Source organism: Aegilops tauschii, chromosome 4 (genome assembly GCF_002575655.3).
Source record: "Aegilops tauschii subsp. strangulata cultivar AL8/78 chromosome 4, Aet v6.0, whole genome shotgun sequence".
Classification (NCBI taxonomy): Eukaryota; Viridiplantae; Streptophyta; class Magnoliopsida; order Poales; family Poaceae; genus Aegilops; species Aegilops tauschii.
In genome coordinates this window covers 10,807,160-10,819,659 of record NC_053038.3, presented here as the reverse complement: position 1 = coordinate 10,819,659, position 12,500 = coordinate 10,807,160, and the positions used below count along the sequence as shown (strand labels likewise).

The 12,500-nt window shown below is 43.8% G+C and overlaps 1 non-coding gene across 1 annotated transcript; it reads right to left on the bottom strand.

Moving 5' to 3' along the window:
• Window positions 1-8,276: 8,276 nt before the first annotated feature.
• Window positions 8,277-8,349, bottom strand: TRNAK-UUU (transfer RNA lysine (anticodon UUU)). The gene has a single exon. It is a non-coding gene; the product is annotated as a tRNA-Lys (tRNA).
• Window positions 8,350-12,500: the final 4,151 nt, after the last annotated feature.

The following is a 12,500-nucleotide window of genomic DNA, read 5'->3' as shown; positions in this document are numbered from 1 at the left end:
TGTCAGTTGCTTGTCTTCAAGCCTCAACCTTATTCTGACTCCTACTAGGGCAATCAGGTTTAAGTTAAGCCCGAACAGCTTAGTTTTCCACTTCTCTTCCGACACAAGCTTCTTTGCCAAGCCTTCCCCATCAACTGGAAATCCAGTAAGAAAGGCAAGGGGCGCAACGGCAAGGCAATCTCAAATCATAATGGGAGTTTTAGGTTTATTTAGATAGATTCGCCTTTGGGGTTGTTACAGAATCGGTTCTTCAAGAAGGAGCTCTTCGTACGGTGGATGCATCGAATGCAAGCTGTAAGGAAGAATAATTCTCTCAGCAGACAAGAATGAAATTCAATTAGTCCCACACTTCCCGCAGGAATCGAAGAGTACCCAAGCACATTCATTTAATGGGAAAGCTTTCCTTGGCTAGGCCCCTATGAAGAAAGATGCCAATTCCCAAAAGCAGTAACAATAGCAATAGCATTAGGAGTAGCATTAGGAATTAAGACCGTCAGGCCTCATTCATCAAAGTAGCAGTCCTTAGGGGCTGAAAAAGAGCCCAGATTCCCCGCAACAAGCTTGGAAAGGAAGAAGACACGAAGGGAGGAGTTCCGCTTAGCCTTTGCTCCTCTTTGATAGAAGTAGCTCTTTTGTTTGCCAGAATGGCTTGTTAGCAAGAAAATGCCTTCTTAGGAAGTGAAGAAGAATACGCCTGCTTGAGAATGCCCTCTTGTTGTTCTCGAAAGATGGAGGGGGCAGATTTCACTAAGGAAAGGAACTGAACTAATGGACGAGGAGGAAGAGAATATAGACAAATTGCCGACATTCAAGCATACTATAGATGTTCCAGAACTGCTAAAGGGAAGTTCTAGTAGAAAGGACAACTAAGCGCAAGGCCTTCTTAGAAAGGCGGAGTGACAGGTAATGCCCTATTTCCTAACAGTGAAATCTAAGATCAGACAAGAAAGAAGCTAAAGGCTAGGCAAAGAAGACGAGGGAGAAATCGTAGGTGAAAACGTTGGGTTACCAACTCGGGTGGGTTCTCACACCAAAGTTCCTTTGTTTCGGGCAAGCCCAATTACAAACAGAAGAGAAGGTCGGTCCCGTACTCAAACCAAATCAGAAGGGCGGTACTCACTCGGATGGAAGAATCCCAGGTCGGTCCCATACCCGAACAAAGGCTAGACCGAAGGTCCCGTCCCACGGGTTAGGTGCTTAGCTGAAGGTGGAAGGCGAAGCCAAGGCAAGAGCAAGGGTTGAAAGACAATATAGAAGAATTCCATCTCCCCTATTTGTTCCATTCTCAATGGTTGGTCAAGTTGAGATGAACTACGGGAATCTATATATGGACTTCAAGGTCAATCAACCCATGCAAGGAAACTCGACGGAATTTGTTTTTTTATGGATTCAAGCAAAGAATGAGAAGTATGGCTTGCCTAGGGAAGCAGTAGTAGTGGCAGAGGTCGAGCTTTGAGATGAGAAGAGGGCTGAGTCGTCTAGCTTTTATTCCAAAATCACGTATCACCGATCAGCCTATTCGAGAGGAGCTGCTTGCCTTGCCCACTTCAATAAGGAAGACTCCACCCATCTAACCCATATCCATTGGAACCAGAAGCGAGTGGTAAAGTCACCCTTTGGCTAAAAAATGATTTGTATGCGTGGCGCAACACACACCTCTGCAAAAGAAGAGAAAGAACGGAAAGAAGCAGGCCCACAAGACGACAAGTGGATTGAATATCCTTTGCTTTCGTCACCGGTGCTATTGAATCCGCATTTAGAAGAAAGAGCTCCGGGACTGAATTTCTTTGAGTGGGGCTTGCCCATTAATTAGATCACCTGAGTAAGCCAAGAAAGACGAAAGCGATGGATCTATGTGACAAAGAGAACTTATGAACATGAAAGCCAGCCTGTTCCCTAAATATTTTAGGAAGCGAAGAAGACAGAAAAAAGTTCGGTAATATTCTCCCTTTGGTAGGCATTTACCCAAGGCACTGATATTATGAGTCTCTCGATTATACGTGAAATAGGGAGTTCAAGGTCTTATTCGTCTTTCTTGGCCTATGTGAATATGAGCCAATTCCGGAAAGTGAATAATTCACTATTGAAAGTGCAAGTCGACGTTCCTGATATGAAAGTGAAAGTGGAGTGAAATCTGGATATGAAGGTTCAAGTCCAGTTCCAATCTGGATATAAAAGTGTTGTTCAATCGTCGAAAGTGATCTCTCTTTTGTTGTTCTCTTTTAGTCCGCTTTTCTTTTTTCTTTCTTTGGAGTCGGGTTCTTAAGACAGGACTGGAAATCGGGTTTTCTGAATATCTCTCTTCCGGAGAAGTAAGTTTGTTCGAGACCGAAAGAGTGCCCTCGAGAGACTAGACTGATAGTAACAATAGTGCGCCTTCAGTTGAGGAGAACTGTTCACAAGCAGTGGTTATGAGCTCTTTCTTGTGGAGGTTCAGAATAGGTAATTCCTTCACTTCAGTTGCACTAGTGGATTGAATAACCTTTTCTTTAGTTCTAACAAAGTGCATGTGTTGTTGGTTAATAAAAACACGAGTTTCGATGGGCTGGAGGAAAGATACTATAAGTAGGACAAAGAAAGACCCTATAAGAGACCGGAACTCAATACGATTCAACCAATCAAAATTGCTTTGCTAAAGATACCCGTTCCGCTGTTCCTTTACCGGCAACAACTATTGAATAACAACCTTCCCTTTGCTTTCGCATCGGATCTCGGCATTAGCAAATCTAAAAATAGAGTAGATCCCGGGGCGTACCTAATGGTTTCATTGATTTGAATGGATTGATCCGTTATACCGTTGTAGGAATCCTCATCCGATGTACGAATCCCGTGGAGGAAGTGGGGAAACAAATCCAATTATTTGATTTTGATAGGAGCAGTGCCGGTATTGAGGGTTTCTCTATCTCTTCACTCATGAAGTTAATACAAGTGAGGATTGATTTCAGTTATTCATATAAGAAATAAGAGGAATAAATAATCTCGGGGAAGACAGGCTTTCTCGCTCTCGGCACATCTTCGCTAGGGATTCTTCATGTATTACAGCACCAATAAAAAGTACTACAATTATCCTCTTGAATATATTATGTTCGTAATATATTACTATATTATCACATAATATCAGATATATAAACTTAATATTTTATAGTTGGTAATATATAAACTTAATATCATGTTGAAGAGGTAATTACTAATATTTTTATTAGTTATATTTTATAGTACCAGTAACATGTTTCATATTTTTTCAGATCCAGGTAGATGATAATCCCTTACTTTCGTTATGCTTGTCCTGCAAAGCTGGATCTATGGTTCGGTTGCTTTGAATGTCTGTTCCGCCTCTGACCCGGCCCTTACCTCTTTCTTGACTCGGTTTTTCGTAGGGGCATCGAATTCTTTTACAAAAGAAATGCCAGTTTCAAAAGGAATGGCACCGAAAGGTGTCAGATGATGATTGAACTGAACTATCTGAATCTGAAACCGCCGACCCGACTCGTGCTTTTTTGGACTCCGCTTTTGCAGGATCCTGTGAGGCATCGAATTCTTTGGCAAGTCTCTTCTTGCTAGTGTTGTACGCGTTTTATTCCTTCGCCCGACATGCTTTCGTGATAAAAGAATCATAGCAACATAGCGTGAGGTTCCATAGGTTGATGAGCCTGATCAGTCGTGTAAGCTATTTACTACAGCCGTCTTAGATGGCCCCAGGTATCCTCTTCGGCTTGATCTTTCCTTTGCTTCGATCGCCAACTTGCACTTCCTTATTCCACTATTGCGATATCTTTGTCCTGGACAAAGACCAAGAGCTGGTGCAGGTGAAAGAATAGCTTATGGGGCTGGAGTCAAAGGAGCTTTCATAGACATAGAAATCATAATAGAAAGAGCAGGTCTGCGAGCAGCGAGTGCCCTTTGTAAGTTGCGAGCCTGCCTTACCGCCCCCCCCCCTTTCTTTTTTGAATTAGAAAGAAGGGGATGAATTAGAAAGAAAGAGATCAGGTTATTTATGATCGGAGAAAAGGAAGGGGCGTGGTTGATGTGTCACTGGGGAACCCGTAGGAAGGGGAGACGACCGGCCTCATTCACATCTGAAATCGCCAACATGAACACAAACGAAATTGTCTGAATTTTGTATAGAAAAAAAAGGAAACAAGTAAAAAAGCGTGGTCCCCGGGAATAGGTACTTCGTCCGGCGCGGTATCATTGCTGAGCGATCGCTCGCTATCTGGAAATGGAGTGTTAGTTTCAAATAGAGATTGTGTGGGTGTGAAGTGTACTGAAGATCGAGGTTTTTCTTCTTACTAACTTTGTCAAAGAGGCTAAAAAACAATAAATGACCAACGAAACTTCGAGTGAGTAGGATAAGGAGGAGTAGTCGGAGTATCTGAGAAGGGAATTAGAGAAAAAAAGAGCAGCAGCTCAGTAATAACACCTAGGCTTTTGAATTAACTCTGCGATTTGGAAGACGGAGGAAATGAAAGTAGAAGAAGTTATCGAAACTCAGAACCACATGTTCAATCTTTCTTTAGCGGTTTCCCTAGAGATCTTTATCATTAACGCAACCTTCATTTTGCTCATTCATGGAGTTGTATTTAGTACCTCTAAGAAAGATGATTATCCACCGTTAGTTCTGGATTACTTAGTGTTGCGCGCCTAGGAGGGCAGCGCGCTTGGGATGCGGAGGAGCTATTATCACCCAGCTCCCTAACCTAATGCTGCCGGACCGCAGGGAACCTTAGCATGGGGGGACGTCCTAATCCTTTTGCCGCCGCAAGGCCGGCTAATCGTACGCAGCAGGAGCAAGGGAACTCCCCTGGTTCAGGAAGGCACATGAGTCCGAACGCTATTATGAATGTGCGACCGACACTACACTACGTAGGTACCTGTGCATGCAGGTGAGGCGTCGGTCGGTCCTAGAAACGGCGGCAGCTAGCGAGGAGTTAACGACCGGACGTGCTGCAACCTAGGGATCACCAGGCAGCTCTTTCGCTCTATAGGGATATCGGGGGGGCATAGCACAATTCTTCTTGGAGGAGGGTTTTGGTTTGCCCAGGTGACTGATCCTGCCATAATATACTCCCGCCAATTCTATTGCACCGGCAACCGAAGTCGAACATACATACGACGATCTTCATGCATGAAGGGACGGGAGGAAAGAAAGGGCGGTAGATGATAATGCGAAAGGGCGCCGCGTCTGGCTTGATAGTAAAGCCAAAGAAAGACGCCCCAAGACAAGATACAACTGTTGGGAAGGGGACATGATCAATAGAACCTGGCTGGATCCGGGCTGGGATAGTGGCGCCCATTCCTAACCAGTTCTGAAAAGGTTCGCTCATGCTGGAGGTACTAACCACTTAGTGATCGGTCCGCTAGTTCACGCAAATCCAAAGAAGTTATCACGGACGAGCCACATGCAGGGAAACTTGCACGTGTGGTTCTGGCCGGGCTTTCCTTCAGTATCTAATAACCTTGCTTCTGCTCGCCGCTGGCGCACCTCTCCTAACTATTGCCCATTTATTCTGGAATAATTTTTTTAGGAGGGACAATTTTACATATTTCTGCCAAATCCTTCTATTATTAAGTACGGCTGGTACCATTTCGATGTGTTTTGATTTTTTCGAAAAAGAGAGGTTTGATGCTTCTGAATTCATTGTATTAATTCCACTTCCTACTCGCAGTATGCTCTTAATGATCCCGGCTCATGATTTAATTGCCATGTATTTAGCTATTGAGCTTCAAAGTTTATGTTTTTATGTGATCGCAGCATCAAAAAGAAAGTCTAAATTTTCCACGGAAGCCGGCTCAAAATATTTGATCTTAGGTGCATTTCCCTCTGGAATATTATTGTTCAGGTGCGACCGGACTACTACCGATCAATTTTTTGGAACTTATTTATAGACTTGTAGAGACCCTCTACGTAGTTGTAATTCTAGGGCAATCGATCCACTTTCCCCATAGCCCTAAGGCTGTGTCTCGATCTCCTACGCGCGAAAGATAAGATACGGGAGACGGGGTCCTATGGTATGGGTCTTCGACCCTTGGTCTAATTCCACGACGGAGAGTCGGCGTGGCGTAAAGTGAAGATTGGGGGAATAGAGCGAAATCCCCGTCTGGGGTATTCCGAAGGTGTAACCTAGGCAACGAAAAAGGGGCCCGATACTTCAACTAAAGGAGCGACCTGTTGGTTCACCAAACCCCGACCCAGTGTCACACGTTCTCCAGGTCCGAAGGGATCCAGTGCCCAACTACCGACTCCTCCCGGAATTGCGTTATCGGAGCCGAGCCAGGAATAGCCGTTAGTGGACACCTACCACTTTTCACCGGTTAGAGAGGCCCTCTTTAATACATTAAGAAAATATGTTCACAGGGGCCAGAAAGACTCGGTCATAGGAACTTAGACCACCTACGCGCTGGTAAACGAAAACCACCTCGACCGGATCTACCGAACGAAGAAGGCCACCCCGTCGAAAGAATTAACACGCCAAAAGGGCCACCAGCTTTCCCCCAAAAAGGGGAGATCCGCTGCTTACTGCTCACGGAAACATCCGACCTTATGGTCAAGTCGTCCGCCTATCTTTCTGATTTCATTCGTTTTCCGATCGCATAAAAAGTCATGAGATCAAAAAAGAAATGTGAGAATGTAGTTACAGATGTAAAAAAAGTCAATATCTCGTTCTCTTGGTCCATAGATGGGGCGTCCTATCCGATGGATGAATGAGGAGCCTCTGTCGAGTAGTGAAATGATAGGATTCTTCTTTTCGGTTAAACCGAAACACAAGTCGGCAATTCAAGCCAAGAGTGCGGGCACCTTAAGAGCGGTCAAAGCTAGAAGCTATATCATGACTGCTGGAACGAAAGACCCGATGAGTATTTTCGTACCACCTTCCAATCTTCTTAGTCAATTGTGTACTTTTCCACTAGGCGAGACATAAGTTATCGGAATCCGGGGCCTGTTTTTCCCTATTTCCCAAGGGGAATGTCAAATTGTGTGGTTTCACAGTCTTATGAGACAGAAAGTTTTGGGAAATGGAGCTGCCGTTTTCACTACTTTGGTCCCTAGCGATATTGTTGCTTAAACTAACATGGAAAGTGGGTTCAATCACTTTAAAGTGCCCTCTCAAGTGTTATCTCATAATGGTAATCTCCTTATGGTATAGTAATTTGGCTTAGAATAAGAAACCTATCTCTTCCCCCTAATGGCTTTTCACTACCCCTTGCGGGAATGCGTATCGTTGCTGCATCGCCACCGTATTCCTGACTTGCTTTTCCGAACTGCTTGTTTTCTCGGGGCTGCAGTCCAGTTGCTTAGTGGTTTGCTTCTCGGTCTACCCAATCAAGGTTAGACCTCGCTCTATCAACCATTGCTTTAAATAGTATCATGTTATTTCATCTTTCATTGATACCATCATTACAATCGAGGGCCTACAATCCATGGAAATCCCTATTCCGATCACTGGGAAAGAAGAGCAAGTAAGTAATGAATGAATGAATGAATTTAGATGGCATATAAACATCTCCCCATGAAGGGAAGGTGCTATAATATCTAACTAAGAAAAAAAGTAGGTTGTGAAATGATAGGAAATATGCCATGCAGAAAATCAAGGAAATATTTCCTGGATTTTCGGATGACCCGGCTTATCTTTGCAGTTATCCTTATTTAGCAGAATCTAGTGAGTGTTCCATTAAAAGGAAAGAGAGCTATTCGTTGTAGGATTGATCCAGACAACCCAACCTAAGTCACCTATTGCGCCTAACCTAAGTATAGTGCCAGTGGTCGGCAAGGAGAAGTTCATTCCTGTAGAGAAGAGAGGGGATCCTATTTCCTTTCCCCCTTTCCCAGTATGGCAACCTTATCTTCCAGCATGAAAGTTGGTATCAGAATGAAACAATCCAATCCATACTTGTGGAGTGCTCAGTTCAGTTCCTGATTTATCTCAAGCCTAAACCGGAAAAGGAAACCTATTACCCGGGGTCCCCCCTTTCGGCTATCTCATCTGCTGTTCCTCGACTCTCAGGAAGGTAAGATCATCAATCAATAGTAGGCTGCTGCTCTGTGCAGTTAAAGATGGGATCCAACCTGTTCTGTTTGCTTGTTTCCTATAATCTGTGCTCGATTCCATATTTCTGTATCCTTCGATTCCCGGGATAGATCTGATCTCCTTTATACTTACCTCAAACAACGAGCGAAGTCGAGATGTTGATGAGAAAGGGGCTTTTCTCAAGGCCAAAGAGTGCTCTTTGAAGGCTACTATGCATCCTTACGAATACAAGAGTGGTTTTTTTTGTTTTGGGTATAGCAGGACTTGAACCTGCGACCATTAGGTTAAAAGCCCAATGCTCTACCAACTGAGCTATACACCCGATTTTACAAGAAGGCTTGGTGCGGAAAAGAAAAGAGGGCGGCCTGGCCCCTTTTCTTCTTATCATATCACAAGGGTGCGGCTCTGTATGGTATAGTACTGTGGAGCAAGTCTGGGAGTCCTTTCCACTCATTGAGGATTCTATCTAAAAAAGAAGGTCAACGGGGGAGACTACAGTAGCTCGAACTCAGACTATCTACGAAAAAGGTAAAGTCGTCTTTCCTAGGGTTCGACCGAAAGGAGCTGTGTTCTATGGTTTGACGTTGTGGAGGTCCAGCACTCTTCTAAACGAAGAAAGAGGGGATTCGCGCTACCTCCTACTCCTACAGAAGATCGATTGGCGCGAACTTCCGATCGATTCCTTATTCATTGTTGCCGACCCTTACATCATCATGAAGAGAATCAAGATATCCCAAGAACCCAGCTAGGGATGAATGACTAGCGCTCAAGAACAAGCAAGGGATGAGCGCACGGGAGCGGCGTTGCTTGTTGCTTTATTATCACATTAGAGAAGCGGAACCTCCAAGCTCAGACATCTCGAACTCAGAAACTACCCTTCTATCCCACCCTGCTCCTCCGGCATCGGAAGCAGAACTACCTGACCGAAGGAGATAGACAGGAAGGGAAGACGGTCATACAAAGGCCGAATAAAGCTCTCTTGAAGCTGCATCTGAATATACCTAGAGTCACTCAGTACATACGAACCCTTGAATAAATAAGAATTGAGAAGTATGAAATGTGGGCATCATAACAAAAAAAGAAAAAGACCGAACCAATAAGACTAATGTCTACTTATTTATACCTTTGAGAGGTCCACTTAGACTATTATGATTTTCTCTTTAGCTACGTAGGTTATATAAGATTCAATTCAATCTAACAAGCGGACTGGACTACCTTCGGCTACTACAAGATATTTAGAAACCTAAGAAGCTGAGCCTACTATACGCACTTAAGGCAGCAGCAGATGATGAAGAAATGGGCGGTAGATGATAATGAGAAAGGGCGCCCCTTGGCATTTCCTGTGGGGGAGTCTGATTGATCCAATCACGACGAATGATGTCAACCCCCTCTTTTGCGCCTAACTTGACTCTGATTCTCCCACTATGAGAGCTGATCCAGGGGCTAGTTCGGCTACAGAATGGAATTTACGAAAGCCCCCGTCTTTCTGACTCAATGTATTTCCCTTTGGGACCAGGATCTGACGAGGAAGTGAGAGAGGGGACACCAAACATAGGTGCGTACCATTGCCCCAATCCAATGGACTATGTCATACAGGGAGGAACCCTTGGAGGTTGGGACAGAAAGAAAGCAGGTTTTGCTTCTGCTTCCTTCGAGCTACCAAACTCTTTCGTCAGGTGTGGGTCAAGTTCCCTCATTATTGCTTGACTTCCCCTTTGGGGCACGAAAAGATGGACTAGGACTTAAGTAAGGGAGAGGACAACCCCTGTTTCTGGCTTACCTTCAACGAGTGAGTGCTATTCCCATTCCTTACTTTGATCCGACCCTGTTCCCCGACCAGTTTGCTTGCTCACTAGAAGAGTCAAGCGAGAGCGGCTAGTTTAGAAGGAAAAGGACACCTGGGGCTATTCGGCCTCACTTGTCGGAGACTGAACTACCGCTCGCTTACTTGCTGATCAAGGAGGTCATTTCCACTAACTCTAAGCATAGAAGGAAGAAGATTGAAAAACTAACAAACAAATTGTCTTCAGCCCTACTTACTTATAGGCTGACTTGGCCCAGGAAACAAGGTTCTATTAGGCTTGCAGGGCTTAAAAAAGAAGAGCTAGATCGCAGGTATTTGGATACGAGGTAGTAGCGGGGTCTAGTCGAAGCGGTGCGCAAAGTGTACAAAGGCGAGTCTCACGGGCAGCGGCACGTGAGGGGTCTCCCGAACTTCATGGAAGACGCAGTTAGGGAGTTGGAAGATGCACTTTGGACTCCTGCACCAGTAAGAATGGAACTGGAATAAAAAGTCGGGGTAGCTAGTCACTCCGTTACTGAGGAAAGAGAGGATGGCATTTCCATAAGTAGACTCTCCTTCTTACTGAATCCTTATCCTGCCCTCTCTACTCGGGAACAATTCATTCTTAACTCGTACATAAGTTCCGGGCGTCGACAAGAGAGTTAGTGATCTACAGCTGGTTCGATGGACTGGTGGTGACACGGGCGGGCCCTCTACTTTATTTGCCGAATCCAATCGATCATGGGCGGCCCTCTTCGTTCACAGTCTTTCTTTCCTTTCGAATCCAATTGTTCCAATCTGACCAAATAGCAATTCATTGAAATCATTCGGGTCACCTCTTTTTTAAGCACTTGACCAAGCCTATTTCTATAGAAAAGGACAGGAATCTATTGACTTTGAGTCTGTCTCCTACTATGAAATTGGAACTGAACACGAGATGGCAATAGTGAGAAAAAAATCCCCTCGTACTACGTCATTATTTATTCGATTTTCCCTGGTAAGTGCTCCAGATGCAGTTGCTTTAGTTGACGTAGTGAGTGGAACCTAATTATCTGTTTCCTTGAATACCAGAGTTGCCTTTTGTAGATGAGAAAGCCAACAATTTTGCAAGGAGTTGATAATTGCACTTGAAGTAGTAAGTTTAAAGACAGTTGAAACTTAATGGCACCGTTTAACCAAGCACTCTTGTAGCTTCGGAAACTCCGTGTTCAGATCGGTGAGGCAAGAGACGAAATCATCGTCAGTTACCTCCACGATATCCAAAATACCCTCAAGACCATGAAGACAGATAATGAGAGTCAGGTTCAAACAATTCAAGGATTGTAAATACCATAACAGCAAAGTAGAATGCACCAAATTTGTCCTATTACCGGTTCCAGGAAGAGCACACCAAATGAAAGAAACTATTACTCAAAAAGCGAATCACATCTCGATCCACAAACTGCCAAAAGCCTTTGTTATTCCATTCCCAGTGGAACGTCAACCTGTTTAACAACAATTTTCTAAGAAACTTGCTGAATTCTAAATGAAACAACCTTATTTTCAAGTGACAGGCAATATCAATTTCAACCAATTATTAAAGATAAAAGGGCTAACTGCACAGCTAATTGAATTCCTTTTCGAGGTTGAGTTCATCTTGAAACCGCATTTGCTTCCTAATTAAACTGAGAAAAAATAAGAATATTAAAAGAAAGACTCCACAGAACATGAATGAATTCAGGTACATCACATCAGGCTGATATGTGCCGGTATCATACCTGTTTCAAGATTCTGGCTAAGCCCTTCTTGTTGCCACATATCCAGTTTCCTCTAAGGTTTCTGGAATTGCTCAAGTTCCTGCTCAACGCTTCTTGTCTAGCTCCAGTCTAGCACTTGTACCAGTCGCCTACTAGATCACGGCTTTGCTCCAATTCTACTCTCCAATTATGCAATCCTCTCCAAAATTGGGGCTTTTCTTCACTTCAGCACTTCCCCTCGCAGTGGATTCCACTAGGTTCTTAACCTCTTCCCAATTCTTAAACTGAAACTTGCGATGTCTAATCCAACTCGGCACCTAACCAGCTTGTCAGCATTGTAAGTTTGCCTCAACATTCCCCCTAGAAATACAAAAATAATGTAAATCTACTTTCATTTATTTATTAGGGATGATACTTTCTTTTTATTTTTCTATTTTCTAGAATAAGTATGCTCTGGAGTAAAAGGATTCGAACCTTTGCATGCCGGTACCAAAAACCGATGCCTTACCACTTGGCTATACTCCAAACAGGGGGAAGGCTCGATGAAAACGAGCTGGGATGTAGATTTTTCAGAAGGAAGAGTTAGTTACCCTCGGTCTTCCTTCTTTCCCGGGAATCAAGGAAGTAGTAGCGGGACAGTCCTTTATTTCCCCCTTTAGACCAACTACAACAAGCTCGCTCCTTAGGTTAGCTCTCTGCTCTACCTATTTGTTTGCAATGCCTTGCTTATCAAAATAGGCCTTTCTGTAACCTGACCTTACGCTGAAAAACTGCACTTGTTGGCTCTGCGTCCACTGAAGCTGGATCTATGGTTGTTTTAGACACCTACCCACCAGAGACATCTGGTCTTATATTTTTTAAGTACAAAAAAATATCAACGGCATTTTTATAAACATGTTACTGGTAGTTATAAACTTAAGTATTTTTATTTCAATTATCTATATTATAGTACTA